Here is a 20,923-nt window from a genome sequence, read left to right as displayed (position 1 = left end):
AAAGGCCAAGAGCCTCTCAGTGCTTTTTAACATAGGTGCCCCTTGATCAGCTTAGAATAAGAAATGAGATCACATTCCTTTTAATGTTCAAACCACGTGACTTATGATAAGGGCATCATGAGCCCTTATCATGCCCCACTTTCTTCTCTCACCCAGGGGGATCTCCCTCCTGGAAAATCTCACACACTCCCTCCCTGGGGGCTTCCTTGGTCCTGGGGTGGCAGTGTCATTACTCTCATCTCCAGGAGAGAAAATCAGGAATTCTGGTTCTCGGCTGCTACTGCCGCCTTGGTCACTAGGTGTCACCAGTGGTCCTGCAGCCCGCCAAAAGGAAGGAGTCCAGACCAGTTGGCAGGTCTGGGGACAAACCTGGAGGCTGCGGTGGAGGGAGAAGTTGGCTTCCTGAGGGGGTGAAACTCAGACTCACAACTGTACCAGAGGCACCAGATCAAGTGTCGTGGTGTGGGGGAATGTGGGCGATAGGGTTCTGGGACATTTGCCGTGCGACTGTGACCCGTGTGACCCGTTTTAGTCATCTAAGGGAATAGTTTCTGCCTACACCCTGCTGAAAGAAGCGGCTTTTAGAATGCCTGCCCTCTTTCTCAATGGACCCCAGCAGGCAGCCCCCCTTATGAAAGGGAATTGTTTGAAGTCCGTGCTCATCCCAGAGCCTGAATGCTTAATCTTCCCCGTGGTCACCCACTTTTGAGGGAAAGTGGCCTCAAAGCAGGAGCAGTGACAGACCTGGGTCCTTGTCCCCACACTACTGCCCACTTCTGCTGTGACTCAACCTTCCATTCCCACCCCCATCTCCCGCCCAGCACCTGTACCAGAGAGAAAATAAGGCCAGCTACACATTTTTGTAACTTTTTGCTCTTGATGCTAAAATAAGATTTTACTTTCCTAACAGCTCAGAGTACAGTAGGGGCTTAAATACTTGCTAGCTGACTGAATACTAGTTGGAGGGTTATTAATGTAGGTAGGGGAGAACTGCACTTTCTTTCCAAGTGAGATTCAATAATACGTATCTCGCCCCCAACTTCCTGGAGTCAGAAAGAGTATGGTTTCATTATAGCCTGACCTCCAATCAGCTATGTAATTGGGTATGTCACTTAATCCTTCTGAGCCTCAGTCTCCTCATATACAAAATTAGGGCGATATCTAACTTTCAGATGGGATGATGGTTAGTTTTATGTGTCAAATTGGCTGGATGATGGGGTTTCCAGATATTTGGTCAAACATTATTCTGATGTTTCTGTGAGGTAAGGGCATTTCTGGATGAGATTAAGGTTTAAATTAGCTAATATATATATTTTTTGAGATGGAGTTTCACTGTTTTTGCCCAGGCTGGAGTGCAATGGCATGATCTCGGCTCACTGCAATCTCCACCTCCCAGGTTCCAGCGATTCTCATCCTCCCGAGTAGCTGGGATTACAGGCGCCTGCCATCATGCCCAGCCAGTTTTTCTATTTTTAGTAGAGACAGGGTTTCACCATGTTGACCAGGCTGGTCTTGAACTCCTGACCTCAGGTGATCCACCTGCCTCAGCCTCCCAAAGTGCTGGGGATACAGGGGTTAGCCACTGTGCCTGGCCATGGATTTTTTTTTTTTTTGAGACAGGTTCTCACTCTATTGCCCAGGCTGGAGTGCAATATGGTGATCATAGCTTGCTGCAGCCTTGAACTCCTGGGCTCAAGCAATCCTCCCACCTCAGCCTCCCAAGTAGTGGAGATTACAGGTGCATGCCACCATGCCTGGCTAACTTTTTTATTTTGTTTTTTAGAGTTGGGATCTTGCTATATTGCTCAGGCTGGTCTTGAACTCCTGACCCTAAGTGATCCTCCTGCCTCGACCTCCCAAAGTGCTGGGATTACAGCTGTGAGCCACCATGCCCAAATTGGTAGACTTTAAGTAAAGTAGGCTCCCCCCCATAATGTGGGTAGGTCTCATCCAATCAGTGGAAGGCCAAAATAGAACAAAAGAAACCTTTCCCCTACTTCTCTAGCAGATGCCTTCAGACTACATCTGCAACATCAGCTCTTCCTTGTTCTACAGCAGATGGCCTTCAGACTCGAACTGCAGTATCAGAGACTGGCTGGGTCTCTAGTCTAGTGGCCTTGACTGGAACTGCAGCATAGACTCTTCTGGGTCTTAAGGCTGCCAGCCCACTCCACAGATTTTGGACTTGCCCATTCTCCATAATTGTGTGAGCCAATTGCTTCTAATAAATCTAATCTAATCTTTTCTTTTCTTTTCTTTTCTTTTCTTTTCTTTTTTTTCTTTTATTTCCTCCCTCCCTTCCTCCCTTCCTCCCTTCCCTTCCTGTCTGTTTTGCTCTTGTTGCCCAGGATGGAGTGCAATGGCATCATCTCAGCTCACTGCAACCTCTGCCTCCTGGGTTCAAGCGATTCTCCTGCCTCAGCCTCCTGAGTAGCTGGGATTACAGGTGCTCACCACCACACCCAGCCAATTTTTTGTATTTTTAGTGGAGACGGGGTTTCACCATGTTGGCCAGGCTGGTCTTGAACTCCTGACCTCAGGTGATCCACCCGTCTTGGCCTCCCAAAGTGCTGGGATGACAGGCATGAGCCACCGTGCCTGGCCGGTAAATCTCTTTCTATATAGTCTCACGTACTACTGGTTCTGTTTCTCTGGAAAACCCTAATGCCGATGGCTATGGGGATTAACTAAAATTACAGTGTAAAAGTATCTGGTACAGTATCCAACCAGTACCAAAGTATCTAGTAGATGCCCAATAAGAGCTGCTTTGCAACCCAGCTTCCCAGTTCTCTTGGTCAATCATTAAATAGATTCCTCAGGACAGGAAGAATACTTCCCCTAGACCTGGAAATCCGTCGGCTAGTCTGCCAATGTTTGTCAGTTTCAGTGGACTGCCGGGCTCTGTCACATTTTGTGATGCAAACATTTCCCAGGGTGCCTCTCTCCCTCCCCTGGCTCCAGTCTCCTAGGTCTCAGAACAAGAAGGCATGTGCCTTTCTTTGTTCCCTGTTCACTAATTGCTTCTGGGTGGGTAAGAGTGGGAAGAAGAAGATAATTCCCTCCTCCTCCTCCTTATCAATAGTCTCCATTAAGCCACACATGTATGTGGCATCTGAAAGGTGAGGGGGTGGGTTCATTATGCTTCTTCAGACACATAAGACCTCTTTTCAACTAAGTGCTTCTTACCAACTGATGGCAATTAGTAGAATTATTTTTAGCGTATCTGAAACCTTTCTTTCTCCTAGTGCACTTTTTTTTTTTTTTTTTTAAACAGAAATGCATTGTCTTGAAGTTCTGGAGGACAGAAGTTCAAGATCAAGGTGTCAGCAGGCTTGGTTCCTTCTGAGGGCTGTGAGGAAGAATCTGTTCTATGCCTCCCTCCTGATGTCAGGTGGTTTCCTGGCAACCATTGGTGTTCCTTGGGCTCTAGAAACATTACCCTGATCTCTGCCTTTATTTTCATATGGTGTTCTTCTTGGGTGCACATCTGTATCCAAATTTCCCCCTTTTATAACGACACCAGTCATATTGGATTAGGGGTTCATCCTACTGTGGTATGACCATAGGTTAACTAATTGCATCTGTAATGATCCTATTTCCAAATAAAAGTCACATTCTGAAGTACTGGGGGTTAGGACCTAGCATATAAATTGTAAGGAACCCAATGCAACCCCTAACAGGTGCTATTTTAGAATTCTCTTCAAGTGGTTGGTTCTTGAATCTTTCTGACATAATCCTAGTTATATTCAGTAGCTTTATTGTTATTTGGTAAAACAATGGGTTCCAAGCTCATCTTGCACATTTCTGTTCCAGGCTCTTCTTGCCCAGACCTGGACTCAGCCATTCCTCCAAGAAGCCCTGTTTGTGTTTATTTATTTGTTTTTATAGTTTGGTGAAAAATTGTATTTCAAGACCATAATCTGGGCTCTAGGGCTGCTTACTGCTACCAGGTTGGCTCTTGTTTCTAGCTCTTTTCAGTGGACAGGTTTGAAAGTCATGTGAGGGGCTAAGAGTTTCTCTCTGTAAATGGTTCTTTTTATTTTGTTTTATTATTATTATACTTTAAGTTTTAGGGTACATGTGCACAACGTGCAGGTTTGTTACATATGTATACATGTGCCATGTTGGTGTGCTGCACCCACTAACTTGTCATTTAGCATTAGGTATATCTCCTAATGCTATCCCTCCCCCCTCCCCCTACCCCACAACAGTCCCCGGAGTGTGATGTTCCCCTTCCTGTGTCCATGTGTTCGCATTGTTCAATTCCCACCTATGAGTGAGAACATGCGGTGTTTGGTTTTTTTGTCCTTGCGATAGTTTACTGAGAATGATGATTTCCAGTTTCATCCACGTCCCTACAAAGGAGATGAACTCATCCTTTTTTATGGCTGCATAGTATTCCATGGTGTATATGTGCCATATTTTCTTAATCCAGTCTATCGTTGTTAGACATTTGGGTTGGTTCCAACTCTTTGCTATTGTGAATAGTGCTGCAATAAATATACGTGTGCATGTGTCTTTATAGCAGCATGATTTATAGTCCTTTGGGTATATACCCAGTAATGGGATGGCTGGGTCAAATGGTATTTCTAGTTCTAGATCCCTGAGGAATCGCCACACTGACTTCCACAATGGTTGAACTAGTTTACAGTCCCACCAACAGTGTAAAAGTGTTCCTATTTCTCCACATCCTCTCCAGCACCTGTTGTTTCCTGACTTTTTAATGATGGCCATTCTAACTGGTGTGAGATGGTATCTCACTGTGGTTTTGATTTGCATTTCTCTGATGGCCAGTGATGATGAGCATTTCTTCATGTGTTTTTTGGCTGCATAAATATCTTCTTTTGAGAAGTGTCTGTTCATGTCCTTTGCCCACTTTTTGATGGGATTGTTTTTTTTTTCTTGTAAATTTGTTTGAGTTCATTGTAGATTCTGGATATTAGCCCTTTATCAGATGAGTAGGTTGTGAAAATTTTCTCCCATTCTGTAGGTTGCCTGCTCACTCTGATGGTAGTTTCTTTTGCTGTGCAGAAGCTTTTTAGTTTAATTAGATCCCATTTGTCAATTTTGGCTTTTGTTGCCATTGCTTTTGGTGTTTTAGACATGAAGTCCTTGCCCATGCCTATGTCCTGAATGGTAATGCCTAGGTTTTCTTCTAGGGTTTTTATGGTTTTAGGTCTAATATTTAAGTCTTTAATGCATCTTGAATTAATTTTTGTATAAGGTGTAAGGAAGGTATCCAGTTTCAGCTTTCTACATATGGCAAGCCAGTTTTCCCAGCACCATTTATTAAATAGGGAATCCTTTCCCCATTGCTTGTTTTTGTCAGGTTTGTCAAAGATCAGATAGTTGTAGATATGTGGCGTTATTTCTGAGGTCTCTGTTCTGTTCCATTGATCTATATCTCTGTTTTGGTACCAGTACCATGCTGTTTTGGTTACTGTAGCCTTGTAGTATAGTTTGAAGTCAGGTAGCGTGATGCCTCCAGCTTTGTTCTTTTGGCTTAGGATTGACTTGGCTATGTGGGCTCTTTTTTGGTTCCATATGAACTTTAAAGTAGTTTTTTCCAATTCTGTGAAGAAAGTCATTGGTAGCTTGATGGGGATGGCATTGAATCTATAAATTACCTTGGGCAGTATGGCCATTTTCATGATATTGATTCTTCCAATCCATGAGCATGGAATGTTCTTCTATTTATTTGTATCCTCTTATTTCATTGAGCAGTGGTTTGTAGTTCTCCTTGAAGAAGTCCTTCACATCCCTGGCAAGTTGGATTCCTAGGTATTTTATTCTCTTTGAAGCAATTGTGAATGGGAGTTCACTCATGATTTGGCTCTCTGTTTGTCTGTTACATAAGAATGCTTGTGATTTTTGTACATTGATTTTGTATCCTGAGACTTTGCTGAAGTTGCTTATCAGCTTAAGGAGATTTTGGGCGGAGACAATGGGGTTTTCTAGATATACAATCATGTCATCTGCAAACAGGGACAATTTGACTTCCTCTTTTCCTAATTGAATACCCTTTATTTCCTTCTCCTGCCTGATTGCCCTGGCCAGAATTTGCAACACTGTGTTGAATAGGAGTGGTGAGAGAGGGCATCCCTGTCTTGTGCTAGTTTTCAAAGGGAATGCTTCCAGTTTTTGCCCATTCAGTATGATATTGGCTGTGGGTTTGTCATAGATAGCTCTTATTATTTTGAGATACATCCCATCAATACCTAATTTATTGAGAGTTTTTGGCATGAAGGGTTGTTGAGTTTTGTCAAAGGCCTTTTCTGCATCTATTGAGATAGTCATGTGGTTTTTGTCTTCGGTTCTATTTATATGCTGGATTACATTTATTGATTTGTGTATGTTGAACCAGCCTTGCATCCCAGGGATGAAGCCCACTTGATCATGGTGGATAAGCTTTTTGATGTGCTGCTGGATTCGGTTTGCCAGTATTTTATTGAGGATTTTTGCATCAACGTTCATCAAGGATATTGGTCTAAAATTCTCTTTTTTTGTTGTGTCTCTGCCCGGCTTTGGTATCTGGATGATGCTGGCCTCATAAAATGAGTTAGGGAGGATTCTCTCTTTTTCTATTGATTGGAATAGTTTCAGAAGGAATGGTACCAGCTCCTCCTTGTACCTCTGGTAGAATTCGGCTGTGAATCCATCTGGTCCTGGACTCTTTTTGGTTAGTAAGCTATTGATTATTGCCACAATTTCAGAGCCTGTTATTGGTCTATTCAGAGATTCAACTTCTTCCTGGTTTAGTCTTGGGAGGGTGTATGTGTTGAGGAATTTATCCATTTCTTCTAGATTTTCTAGTTTATTTGCATAGAGGTGTTTGTAGTATTCTCTGATGGTAGTCTGTATTTCTGTGGAATCGGTGGTGATATCCCCTTTATCATTTTTTATTGCGTCTATTTGATTCTTCTCTCTTTTCTTCTTTATTAGTCTTGCTAGAAGTCTATCAATTTTCTTGATCTTTTCAAAAAACGAGCTCCTGGATTCATTAATTTTTTGAAGGGTTTTTTGTGTCTCTATTTCCTTCAGTTCTGCTCTGATTTTATTTGTTTCTTGCCTTCTCCTAGCTTTTGAATGTGTTTGCTCTTGCTTCTCTAGTTCTTTTAATTGTGATGTTAGGGTGTCAATTTTGGATCTTTCCTGCTTTCTCTTGTGGGCATTTAGTGCTATAAATTTCCCTCTACACACTGCTTTGAATGTGTCCCAGAGATTCTGGTATGTTGTGTCTTTGTTCTCGTTGGTTTCAAAGAACATCTTCATTTTGTTATGTACCCAGTAGTCATTCAGGAGCAGGTTCTTCAGTTTCCATGTAGTTGAGCGGTTTTGAGTGAGTTTCTTAATCCTGAGTTCTAGTTTGATTGCACTGTGGTCTGAGAGACAGTTTGTTATAATTTCTCTTCTTTTACATTTGCTGAGGATAGCTTTACTTCCAACTATGTGGTCAATTTTGGAATAGGTGTGGTGTGGTGCTGAAAAAAATGTATATTCTGTTGATTTGGGGTGGAGAGTTCTGTAGATGTCTATTAGGTCTGCTTGGTGCAGAGCTGAGTTCAAGTCCTGGGTATCTTTGTTAACTTTCTGTCTCGTTGATCTGTCTAATGTTGACAGTGGGGTGTTAAAGTCTCCCGTTATTATGGGAGTCTAAGTCTCTTTGTAGGTCACTGAGGACTTGCTTTATGAATCTGGGTGCTCCTGTATTGGGTGCATATATATTTAGGATAGTTAGCTCTTCTTGTTGAATTGATCCCTTTACCATTATGTAATGGTCTTTGTCTCTTTTGATCTTTGTTGGTTTAAAGTCTGTTTTATCAGAGACTAGGATTGCAATCCCCTGTGTTTTTTTGTTTTCCATTTGCTTGGTAGATCTTCCTCCATCCTTTTATTTTGAGCCTATGTGTGTCTCTGCACGTGACATGGGTTTCCTGAATACAGCACACTGATGGGTCTTGACTCTTTATCCAATTTGCCAGTCGGTGTCTTTTAATTGGAGCATTTAGTCCATTTACATTTAAAGTTAATATTGTTATGTGTGAATTTTATCCTGTCATTATGATGTTAGCTGGTTATTTTGCTCGTTAGTTGATGCAGTTTCCTCCTAGCCTCAATGATCTTTACAATTTGGCATGTTTTTGCAGTGGCTGGTACCAGTCGTTCCTTTCCATGTTTAGTGCTTCCTTCAGGAGCTCTTTTAGGGCAGGCCTGGTGGTGACAAAATCTCTCAGCATTTGCTTGTCTGTAAAGTATTTTATTTCTCCTTTACTTATGAAGCTTAGTTTGGCTGGATATGAAATTCTGGGTTGAAAATTCTTTTCTTTAAGAATGTTGAATATTGGCCCCCACTCTCTTCTGGCTTGTAGAGTTTCTGCCGAGAGATCCGCTGTTAGTCTGATGGGCTTCCCTTTGTGGGTAACCCGACCTTTCTCTCTGGCTGCCCTTAACATTTTTTCCTTCATTTCAACTTTGGTGAATCTGACAATTACGTGTCTTGTCATTGCTCTTCTTGAGGAGTAACTTTGTGGCGTTCTCTGTATTTCCTGAATCTGAATGTTGGCCTGCCTTGCTAGATTGGGGAAGTTCTCCTGGATGATATCCTACAGAGTGTTTTCCAACTTGGTTCCATTCTCCCCGTCACTTTCAGGTATACCAATCAGATGTAGAGTTGGTCTTTTCACATAGTCCCATATTTCCTGGAGGCTTTGTTCATTTCTTTTGATTCTTCTTTCTCTAAACTTCCCTTCTTACTTCATTTCATTCATTTCATCTTCCATCACTGATATCCTTTCTTCCAGTTGATCACATCGGCTCCTGAGGCTTCTGCATTCTTCACGTAGTTCTGGAGCCTTGGCTTTCAGCTCCATCAGCTCCTTTAAGCACTTCTCTGTATTGAGTATACTAGTTATGCATTCGTCTAAATTTTTTTCAAAGTTTTTAACTTCTTTGCCTTTGGTTTGAATTTCCTCCCGTAGCTTGGAGTAGTTTGATTGTCTGAAGCCTTCTTCTCTCAACTCGTCAAAGTCATTCTCTGTCCAGCTTTGTTCCATTGCTGGTGAGGAACTGTGTTCCTTTGGAGGAGGAGAGGTGCTCTCCTTTTTAGAATTTCCAGTTTTTTTGCTGTTTTTTCCCCATCTTTGTGGTTTTATCTACTTTTGGTCTTTGATGATGGTGATATACGGATGGGTTTTTGGTGTGGATGTCCTTTCTGTTTGTTAGTTTTCCTTCTAACAGACAGGACCCTCAGCTGCAGGTCTGTTGGAGTTTGCTAGAGGTCCACTCCAGACCCCTTTTGCCTGGGTATCAGCAGTGGAGGCTGCAGAACAGTGGATTTTTGTGAAGCGTGAATGCTGCTGCCTGATCGTTCCTCTGGAAGTTTTGTCTCAGAGGAGTACCTGGCCGTGTGAGGTTTCAGTCTGCCCCCACTGCGGGTGCCTTCCAGTTAGGCTGCTTGGGGGTCAGGCGTCAGGGACTCACTTGAGGAGGCAGTCTGCCCGTTCTCAGATCTGCAGCTGCGTGCTGGGAGAACCACTACTCTCTTCAAAGCTGTCAGACAGGGACATTTAAGTCTGCAGAGGTTACTGCTGTATTTTTGTTTGTCTGTACCCTGCCCCCAGAGATGGAGCCTACAGAGGCAGGCAGGCCTCTTTGAGCTGTGGTGGGCTTCACCTAGTTCAAGCTTCCCAGCTGCTTTGTTTACCTAAGCAAGCCTGGTCAATGGCAGGCACCCCCTACCCCAGCCTCGCTGCCACCTTGCAGTTTGATCCCAGACTGCTGTGCTAGCAATCAGCGAGACTCCATGGGCGTAGGACCCTCTGAGCCAGGTGCAGGATATAATCTCCTGGTGTGCCGTTTTTTAAGCCCGTCGGAAAAGCGCAGTATTAGGGTGGCAGTGACCTGATTTTCCAGGTGCTGTCTGTCACCCCTTTCTTTGACTGGGAAAGGGAACTCCCTGACCCCTTGCGCTTCCCGAGTGATGCAATGCCTCGCCCTGCTTCGGCTCGCGCACGGTGCGCTGCACCCACTGTCCTGCGCCCACTGTCTGGCACTCCCTAGTGAGATGAACCCGGTACCTCAGATGGAAATGCAGAAATCACCCGTCTTCTGTGTCGCTCATGCTGGGAGCTGTAGACTGGAGCTGTTCCTATTCGGCCATCTTGGCTCCCTCCCTGTAAATTTTTCTTAATACACAAAGTTTGTTAGCCCTTGCTTACCTTAAAAGTTTCCCAGAATTGGCAGGGCATGATGGCTGATGCCTGTAATCCCAGCACTTTGGGAGGCTGAGGTGAGTGGATCACCTGAGGTCAGGAGGTGGAGACCAGGCTGGCCAACATGGCGAAACATTGTCTCTACTAAAAATCCAAAAAATTAGCCGGGTATGATGGTGGGTGCCTGTAATCCCAGCTACTTAGGAGGCTGAGGCAGGCGGATCACTTGAACCTAGGAGGGGGAGGTTGCAGTGAGCTGAGTTTGCACCACTGTACTCCAGCCTGGGTGACAGAGCGAGACCCTGTCTAAAAAATAAAAAATAAAAATAAATAAAAAATTAAAAAAAGTTTCCCAGAATTGTTCTCCGCAGGAGAGGGTGTCAGCTTTGCTGTCTGAGCCAAACTCTGGTTGAGTTGACGATGTTCTACTGACCTAAATCCTCCCATTGAAGTTGTAGTTAAAAATAGCACAATTTCTTCACCCCTGCTCCCCATAGCCACTTGGCTGCCACACAGGGCTCAAGTAGAGGCTGTCTCCCATTTCCAGCAGTGAAGTTGTCCCTGGTGACAGCTCAAATGCCCCTGAGTCTCTTTATCACCTGTTCATGTACCCCTGGCCCACTGTGTGCTGCCTACTCTGGCCCTGCCACACTGTTCCCCCTCCCCTTCAGTGCTCCCCCAGCTCCTCTCCAGTTCCCACAGCCTGCAAGACCCACAGTCCATCTCAGTCTTCTTGGACTACTTAGGCCTTCATGTGTCTCAGTTTCCAAATCTGTGAAATGGAAGGAATCGTACCCACCTCATGAAGTTGGAAACTTTAAATGAGTAACTACCCAGTATAAGGCTTAGCCCAGCCAGCAGTCATCAATTTGAGCTTTTATTTTTTATTTTATTTTATTTTTTTTTTTGAGGCAGAGTCTTGCTCTGTTGCCCAGGCTGGAGTGCAGTGGCACGATCTCAGCTCACTGCAACTTCTGCCTCCCAGGTTCCAGTGATTCTCCTGCCTCAGCCTCCCAACTAGCTGGGACTGCAGGCGTGTGCCACCACTCCTAGGTAATTTTTTATTATTAGTAGAGATGGGGTTTTACCATGTTGGCCAGGCTGGTCTCAAACTCCTGACCTCAGGTGATCCACCTGCCTCAGCCTCTTGAAGTGCTGGGATTACAGGCATGAGCCACCACGCCTGTAATTACATGCATGAGCCACCGCTCCTGGCCTGAGTTTTTATTTTTACTCTAGCCCAATAGCTCTCCATTCTAGCTGCATATGAGAAATATCTGAGGAGGTTTTCAAAGAAAATAGTGATGCTTAGTCCCCACCCTAGGAGAGTCTGACTGAATTGGCTGGGCACTTCTTCCTTCATTCCCAAGTGACAGTGGTGCAAGGCGGTCATGAGCGTGAGCACTCCCCTCAATGTTTGGGAGTGGTGAAGGGTGGTTAGGGTTTACCCCAGAATATTAGACATCTCTTTTCCCCACTGTGGGAATTCCTCGCAGTCCATCTTTCCCCTTAGGTGAGACCCTTCTCCCAGCTTTCCTTTGTTCTTGTTCCAAGGTCTGTTGGCCACTGTCAGTTGGCAGACAAATTACTACCATGTTCTCATTCAGAGATAGTTTATTTGCCTGCAATGTTTTCCTTCCCCACCATTTCCACGGTATCTCCACCTTTCATATAGAAAATGGCCCATCGAAGTATTTTCCTAAACTAAAGAGAAGTCTTCTTCTTGTCTCTGATTTTTTTTTTTTTTTTTTTTTTTTTTTTGAGACGGAGTCTCACTCTTGTTGCCCAGGCTGGAGTGCAATGGCGCGATCTCAGCTCGCCACAACGTCTGCCTCCTGGGTTCAAGCGATTCTCCTGCCTCAGCCTCCTGAGTAGCTGGAATTACAGGCATGTGCCACCATGCCCGGCTAATTTTGTATTTTTAGTAGAGATGGGGTTTCTCCATGTTGGTCAGGCTGGTCTCAAACTCCTGACCTCAGGTGATCCGCCCGCCTCAGCCTCCCAAAGTGCTGGGATTACAGGCGTCAGCCACCGTGCTCAGCCTCTGAAGATGTTTTATGACAGTAACCACAGTCCTTTTTATGTATGCTTTTAATTTTAGAAATTAACGTGTTTTATATAGGTGCAGACAATTCACAATTACAAAGATATCAGACCAACCTAAGTGCCCATCAACTGAGGAGTGGATAAAGAAAATGTGGTATATATACACCATGGAATACTACTCAGCCATTAAAAGAACAATGTCTTTTGCAGCAACTTGAATGGTGTTGGAAGCCATTACTCTAAGTGAAATTAACTCAGGAGTGGAAAAACCAAATACCATATGTTCTCACTTACAAGGGGGAGCTAAGCTATGTGTACACAAAGGCACACAGGTGTTATATTGGACACTGGAGACTCAGGGGAAGGAAGGGGGAGAGGGCTGTGGGTTAAAAAGTTCATACTGGGTCTAACGTACACTACTCGGGTGAGGAGTGCTGAAGTCTCAGGTTTCAGTGCACCAGTCACTTGAGGAGTGTACATTGTACCCAGTATGTAGATGAATTCTATGCACCTCATCATGTAACCAAAAACAATTAGTACCCTGGTACCCCTAAAGTATAGAAAAAAGGATAAAATAAATAAATAAATAAGTAAATAAATACATGGGTGCAGGGTTATAAACCATATGAATGTATCTTAATTTTAAAATTTCCTTTTGCTGAACATTTGACATGTTATTTTTTGATATTATAATTACTGTAATAATGAACACCTCTATGTATACATTTGTGTTCACATATCTGATTTTTTTTCCAATGTGTTGAATCATGAAAGTTAACTTTCTGGATTAAAGATCATGCGTATTGTTAAGGCTTTTGAAATATATTGTTGCCAAATTGCCCTCCAGAAAACTTGTACTGATTTACAGTTTTATCCTCTGTCATGGTATGTCTTTCTCTGTGTATTTTTTCAACATTTTGCACATTTTTGCAAATTGTAAAATATATCACACATACAAAAGTTTATGTGACATATACATACATTTTAAAAGACTAAACAAAAATAAAAAACCACCGTGTTCTCATATCTCAGCTGTAATGAACTAAAACATTACCAGTATCTTTGAACCTGTCCAAGGGGTGACTGCCTCCTTCTGGTTTGTCCAGAACTGTCCTGGTTTTAGCACTGAACGTTGCAGGTCCTAGTTAACCATTTAGTCTCAGGAAGCTAAATGGACAGCTGATCACTGTACCCCTATGTGCTTCTTTCCAAAAGTAGCTCCTCCCTCCTCCAAGGGTATCCTGTATGGACTTCTAAATAATGTACTCTGAGGTTTTTCCTACATAAATGGAATCACATGATATGTTCCTTTTGTGAGTTGCTTCCAGCCAGCGTTGTTTTTGAGCTTCATCCTGTTGATATCTATAGCCGCAGTTCATATAATTTTTCTGCTGACTGCCATCCATTTGATGAATACATCACCATTTCTCCCTCTTCTGTCAACAAACATTGCAGCTTTTGTTACTGTGAGCTGCAAAGCTCTGACAGTCTTATCTGTCTCCTGGAGCAAAGATCCAAGAGTTTCTCTAGGTTATTTACCTAAGTGTTAAATTGCTAGAGGACTTACATAACCTCATCAGAAGTGCCAAATTGTTTTCTAAAGAAGTTGTGCCTATTTCCATCCACTAGCAGTGCATGAAAATACCTGTTTTCCACACCCTCATGAAGCAGTGTCTGACTTTGAAACTTTAGCCATGGTGGTTGCTATGAAATGGTATTTCATTGTGGGTTTAATTTACATCTTACTGATTACCAGTGAGATTGAACGTCTTTTCAGAGGTTGATTGGCAATTTCTGTTTCCTCTTCTGTGAAAGGCCTGCCTGTGTTGTTTGCTCATTTTTCTATTGGGTCAGTTGTCTTTTTCTTACAGATTTGTGGGCCCACTATTTTTTGTTTTTGTCAAGGTACAATCAGGTTAAATTGGCTTTCAGAATCAGTCTGAAGGGATGAAAACTCAAAGGACTACATGTATTTAAGGGACGGACCTATCAAAAGACAGAATGAAAACGCTTGTTACACAGTCCCTTCAGCCTTCTTTATCTGCAGATGGCTAATATTTTATGCTTTAAGAAATGAAACCAACTAACATTATCTTCGGCTCCAGTGGTTCTCAGCAGCATCCACATCGTCTGCAGACTCATTAAAATGAAAATTACTTGGCCCCACCAACAGCCTACTGAATTGGGAACTCTGAAAAGAAGACCCTGCAATCTGATTCAACATCCCTGCAGTGATTTGGATGCATGCCAAGTTTGGGAGCCACTGTTCTACACTGTCTCCTTGTCCCACCTGGTGGGTGGAGAACTGACCATGACCTACCATTCTACAGGTCATCATCACCCTTCCACCTACAAATATACATTAGAAAGTGTTTTTTAAGAAAAGGACAGATATTTGGGGCCCCAAGAATGGGGTTTTTGGTGACCCAGCTCAGATCGCAGGGTATTCAGTTTATGGACTACTCATCCTGTCAACATTCTAATGTCAGAACTTGGACCTAACCAGACCATTCTCTCTGCCTGAAGGAGGCATTAAAAAGAAAAAGGCAAAAAGATGGGACGTCCTGCCGGCGTGGGGAGATGTTTTCAGGGATGGTGTCCATGTTGTTTTCTTGGGGTCTGTGGGTTGAGATAATTTCTCTGATTTTGGTCCAGGAGAGCGTTCCTTGTCATCTCCCACTCTGGCGAGGCTGGGGCAGCTTCCTCTGAGGCTGTTCCCAGTCAGGCAACACTGAGCCGGTGTCAGTAATGAGCAGTGACCAGAAGTCTGCTATTTGCTCCAGGGCCTGTGTTTTCAGCACTTAGGTTGCCCTTCTCTGGATTCCTTCTCTTTGAAACCACCCAGGATAGCTGATTCTCAGGTGACTCTCATGGCTCACTGAGGGGCAGAGTCAGCCACAATCTTTATTTTATTTTATTATTTTTTTTTGAGACAAGATCTTGCTCTGTCACTCGGACTGGAGTGTAGTGGTTTGATCGTGGTTCACGTAGCCTTGAACTCCTGGGCTCAAGCAATCCTCCTGCCTTAGCCTCCCCAGTAGGTGGGATTATAGGAGTGTGCCACCACACCAGACCAATTATTTTTATGTTTTACATTTTTTGTTAGAGGCAGGGTCTCACTCTGTCACCCAGGCTGGAGTGCAGTGGCATAATCAAACCTCACTGCAGCTTCACACTCTTGGGCTCAAGCCATCCTCCCACCTCAGCCTCCCAACTGGCTGGGACTACAGTTATATAGCACCATGCCTGGCAATTTATTTATTTATTTTTTTTTTATTTTTTTTTTTAGAGACGAGCATCTTGCTATGTTGCCCAGGCTGGTCTTGAACTCCTGCCTTCAAGTGATCCTCCTGCTTTACCCTCCCAAAGTTCTGGGATTACAGGTATGAACCACTGCGCCCAGCCCACACTGTATTTTAAAGAGCCTTGATTGTGCCTGGTTAGCATCACTTCTAACACAGCCACATGAGTCTGTCTGGCTGCCAAGCTGAGAAACTCCTTGGATTTGCAGGAAAGTGACTTCAAGCATGCTGGCTGATGGGCAGGCCTTCCTCATCTGTGCACACGGAGGTGGGGTGGAGGGATTGAGTGGTGCTTATGGAGATGCGAAAGTCAGGAACTGTTTTGACACCTATTCTCAGCACTTTCTGGGTCTCTTTTGAAACTTAAAATGACCCCTCTCTCTTAACTGTTTCCCACACACACAGCAGCTCTCAACCTCAGCAGCCATTCGTGTACCTCCCCCATGTCTCCAGCTAGTTGGACCAGGAATTTACCCTGACCCAAGTTAGGCCTCTCGGCAACCCGGCCCCAGGAGTCTGGACTGAGGCAGCTGGCCTGGGTCAGCGTGGCAGCCTGCGTCAGTGGCTGTGTTTCTTTTCCTGTGGACTGGAGCAGTGGAGGCTATATGGGATCTGTAGAGTGAGAAAAAAAGAACAGCTATCGGAGGAGCAGGGGAGTCTTGACAACTTTCCAGTTCCTTCCTGAAGGAGAGTTCCGTTTCCAGTTTCGTCCTGTGAGGAGAAATACTCCTGCACCATTTTAATACATTTCTGAAGATGCTAGATCAAACTGTATTCCGTTACTTAAAACCGAAAGAGGCCCAATGCACACAGGAGTAATCTCTAAGAAAAACTGTTGGGTAGAGTTAGATCTTATGAAACGCTGGAACTGCAAAGGGGCTTCCCTACCACACCCCCTTTCTCCCCTGGAGGCTGCATCCACCGTGCTGAGTGGCCACGCCGTTTAATGCTGTGCTCATCGGCAGAGGGACCCAGCTACCACTTGATTTAGTAATGCATTTCCTTCCCTTACCACAGTCGCCCAACACATTTGAGGAAAAAGAATCATGAAAATTTTGTCTTTTCCACTCCCCCGACCCCCCGCCTTTGAAATCGCCACCACAGCTGCTAACAGAAGCGTCTTTATGTAGAATGTGTTTTGCCCTTTTGGAGAAGACAAAGAATTATTAAAAGAGCAGACAGCTGCTTGTACTGGCAGGAGAATGAGAAGAGATTGTCAGCACTCACCCTTCCACCCTTCCTCAGCTGAATCACCACCATCTTCCTCTTTACCTCATTTTGCTCTCTCTTTGCCTGGTCCAGGAACATAGAGGCCATCACCCTACCTCTTTGCCTCCGACTCTGGGAAAACAGAACAGTCTAATCCCTCTTTCTCTGGTTAAACCTGCATAAGTCTCAACTCTAATACTTTAAGCAAATCTGACAGTTGATAAACTTCACCTTGACTCATAATCATCCTCTCAATCTCTCTCTTTCACAAACACACAGATCACTCAATGTTCCAAGATTCTTGTAAAAAGAAGTCTTTTGTTCTAATCACTGAGAACTTCCGGAGAAAAGAAGAAAGGTGAGTATGAAAGTTTCTAGTTATTTTCCTGTATCTCTGGGAAAATCCATGGCAGCTTTGTATGCTGAATTTGCTAGTTACTAAATTGTGTGATTTTTTTTTTTTTTTTTTGAGACAGGGTCTTTCTTTGTCACCCAGGCTGGAGTGCAATGGTACGATCGTGGCTCACGGCAGCCTCAACCTCTCAAGCTCAAGTGATCCTCCTGCCTCAGCCTCCCAAAGTGCTGGGATTATAGGCATGAGCCACCACTCCCAGCCTGAAGTATGTGTTCTTGGGCAAGTTATTTAATGTTTTTTAAGATTCCCTTTCTTCACTTGCAAACTGGGATAAAGATAATGTCTATCTCATGGGAATGTTGTGAAGATTAAATGAGATGGGACAATGGGTCTCAAACTTGGCTGTACATTAGAATCACCATAGGAGTCTCAAAAGTCCAACAGCCAGGGAGCACCCAGACCAGTTTAAGCGAAATTTCTGGGTGTGGGAGCCAGCCATTAATATTTTTAAAACCTCTGTAGATAGTTCCAATGTTCAGCTATATATGAGAGAGAGTGAGACGATACTAATAATAAGCGCTCAATGAGTAATTGCAGCTTTTATTAATATAATTAAAAATTGAGAGTCTCCCAAATTTAATAGACTGCTGAAATTGAGGGCTTACAGGGACCCAGATTCATTTCTTCTTAAATTCCTCTATCCAACAATGACTGAGCATTTACTATGTGCTAGGATCTGTGCCAGATTCCCCCTCTCCAGTTGATAGTAAAAATATCATATTGCCTTCAAGACGAAATTCAAGTTCTTTAGGATGACCTGTCCTCCCCATCCCTTCACACCCTATTGGCTGTCAGTGCCATGGCCCACATGCTGGTAAGTTCCAGCCGCTCTAAACTATAGGGTCATTCCAGGCCCTCCTGTCCCTGTGCCTGTCCTCACGCTCTTCCCTGTGTGTAAGATGCCCTCCCAACACATCTCCCCGGCTTTTCCACCTGGCCTCTCTCATAGGATGGAATTCCTGATATGGAACCTGAAGAAAAGATGGGTGCCACTATGGTTTGAATGTATCTCCCAAGTTTCGTGTGTTGGAAACTTAATTTCCAAAGTCATATGTCAATGGCATTTGGAGATGGGGCGTTTGGGGGGTAATTAGGGTTAGAGAAGGTCATCAGGGTGGGACTCCCATGATGGGACTGTTGGCTTTATAAGAAGATGAAGAGAGACCTGAGCTGGCACGCTCTTGCCCTCTCACCATGTGATGGCCTCTGCCACATTATGATGCAGTAAGAAGGCCTTCATCAGATGCAGCTCCTTGACCTTGGACTTCCCAGCCTCCAGAACTGTAAGAAATACATTTCTTTCCTTTATAAATTACCCAGTCTGTAGTATTTTGTTCTAGCAACAGAAAATGAACTAAGACAGATGCCCAGCACTGCCTGGCAGTCTCCACCCATCCTCTCAGATGAATGAGCTGGCCACTGTTCTATGAGTCTCAAGATTCTTTGAGCATCCTGCGGAGGATGCATGATTAGTTCTCAGGGTCTTCTTTCTGTAGAAGGGCTGGGCAACTCTCTCTTTCTGTTTTCCATCAGGCCTCACTCTGGTGGAAGACTGCTCATGCTCAGGCAGGCTTCCTTTCGTTTATCTTGCTTACCAGGCTCTAGTGTTCCAGGATCCCGTGTAGCTATTCCCCAGGGCCCCTCAAAGGGAGAGAACCCTTCCTCTGGAACCATTCACAGCAGCAGGGCAGCTCAGAGCCATTACTTGGAACAGCCGGAGAAGCTGGAGGCTGGATCTCCTATGGCCACCACATGAAATCCCATGAGGTTGGCAGCCTTGGGGGAATAACATGACTTTATGACCATGGATAATCCCTGAAGACTGTTCTGCTATCTCCAGAGGAGAAAGACCTCCAACAGCTCTGCATTGCAGCCACCTAATGGGTGAGGGGCTGTGATGGCTGCCACAGCTGTGGCAAATTCTGCTGAAGTAAAGACTTCCATTAGGAATCTTTTCACCCCTTCCTGGCTTTGAGCTGACCTCCAGAGCGGCCCTGCTGAGAAGGTTCTAGTCCTTTCTCTCCATCTCCAGCTCTGTCAGGAGGTGCCCCTAGTGTATAGATTTGCATGTCCTCTTACTGAACCTTCAGAGCTCTTTCTGTAGGGGCTGGCTAGGAAGATCTTACTCAATGTTCCCAGTACACACCCACAATTCCACCCACCCATAATTCTGGCACTTCCAACCCCAGGCCTGTGCCACTGGGTGAAGTCATCAACTTTTCAGGCAGGCACAGGGTGATGGCTTCCTTCTGGCTTGGTGAGGGCATCCATCCTTCAAGATTCATATTCTATCATTGGCATTGGGGAAGGGGAAAGGAGCTACTATTTGAATTGTTACATGTTATCTCCCTTAAACTTTTGAAAAAAAATGTAGTGGATAATTAGCCCCGTCTTTCAAAAAAGGAGATTCTTCCCAAGATGACATGGTTGGAAGACCAGTTAGATCTTGCTGTGTTACAAACAATCCCCAAATTAGTGGCTTAAAACAACAACCAGTTATTTAGCTCACAGTTTTGGAGATTGCCTGGCTGTCAGCTGGATTGTTAGGAGTAGGGCACAACTGGCCACATGATTGCTCTCATGCTCCTACAGGCTAGCCTGGGCTTGTTCACATGGCAGATTGGTAGGATTCCAATAGGAAGAGTGGACAGGTGCAAGGCCTCCTGATGCCTAGGCTTGGAACTGGCACTGCACCACGTCTACCATAATCTGTTGGCCAAAGCAAGTCATGAGGCCTGCCCAGATGCAAGAGAAGGTGAAATAGACTCCACCACTAGATGGAAAGAACTGCAAAGTCATATTGCAAAGGGGAGCACAGACAGATAGGGGTGAGAATTGGGTCTACTTTTGCAATCAACCACAGTTGTTAAGTGGCAGAAGTAGGATTTTATTTTTCAATTATGAAAATAGCATATGCACATGAGAAAAATTCAAATGGTATACAAAAGGGAAAATGAGGATGAGATAGTCTCATTTTTACTCTTGGGATAGGAAAACACATTCTAAGTCCTACTCTCCACATGTAAACACCATTAAGAGTTTTGTGTATATTTTGATACAATTATTTTGTACATATACATAAATGGGGGTCCAATATATCCACGATGCTATAGCTCACTATTTTCACTTAACAATATAGCTAAGAGCTCTTTCCATAGCAGCACAAACAGAATTACTCCATTCCTTTAAATATCTATATAGCAGTCGACTGAATAAAGGTACCATGTTTTATGCAACTACTTTTCCTACTGGTGGACACATAGGTTGTTTCCAGTTTTTTTTGGTGACAAACAATGCTAGGGTGAACAACCTCTAATGTTCTCTGTATACTTGTAGATTAGATTACTAGAAGTGGAATTTCTAGGTCCAACATCATATCCAATCCTTGATCTGATCCGTTCTCAGAGCATATGCCCTTTCCAAGAGGGGTCTCTGGTTAACAAGTGTTTGTCCAGCTTTTTCTTCTTATTTTTTTTTTTTTCAGACAAAGTCTTGCTGTTGTCACCCAGGCTGGAGTGCAGTGGCACAATTTCAGCTCACTGCAACCTCCGCCTCCTGGGTTCAAGTGATTCTACTGCCTCAGCACCCCAAGTAGCTGGGATTACAGGTGTCTGCCACCACGCCTGGCTAATTTTTTTTATTTTTAGTAGAGACGGGGTTTCGCCATGTTGGCCAGGCTGATCTCAAACTCCTGACGTCAGGTGATCCACCCGCCTCGGCCTCCCAAAGTGCTGGGATTA

The 20,923-nt window shown here is 44.1% G+C and overlaps 1 protein-coding gene across 2 annotated transcripts in view; it reads left to right on the top strand.

Moving 5' to 3' along the window:
• The window catches only part of ACER2 (alkaline ceramidase 2), a 150,880-nt gene that overhangs the window by 66,011 nt on the left and 63,946 nt on the right, over window positions 1-20,923 (top strand). The window contains exons 6-7 of one of the 2 annotated variants that reach the window (XR_008660222.2): window positions 17,048-17,126; window positions 17,245-17,388. The gene's annotated coding sequence lies outside the window, so the exon portion shown is untranslated. Of the gene's footprint in view, window positions 1-17,047; window positions 17,127-17,244; window positions 17,398-20,923 lie in introns of those variants that run through there. The other variant, XR_008660221.2, reaches the window with a different exon arrangement.

Source organism: Symphalangus syndactylus, chromosome 9 (assembly GCF_028878055.3).
Source record: "Symphalangus syndactylus isolate Jambi chromosome 9, NHGRI_mSymSyn1-v2.1_pri, whole genome shotgun sequence".
NCBI lineage: Eukaryota > Metazoa > Chordata > Mammalia > Primates > Hylobatidae > Symphalangus > Symphalangus syndactylus.
Note: the sequence above shows the minus strand (reverse complement) of the source record. Positions and strands in the feature narration are given on the sequence as shown.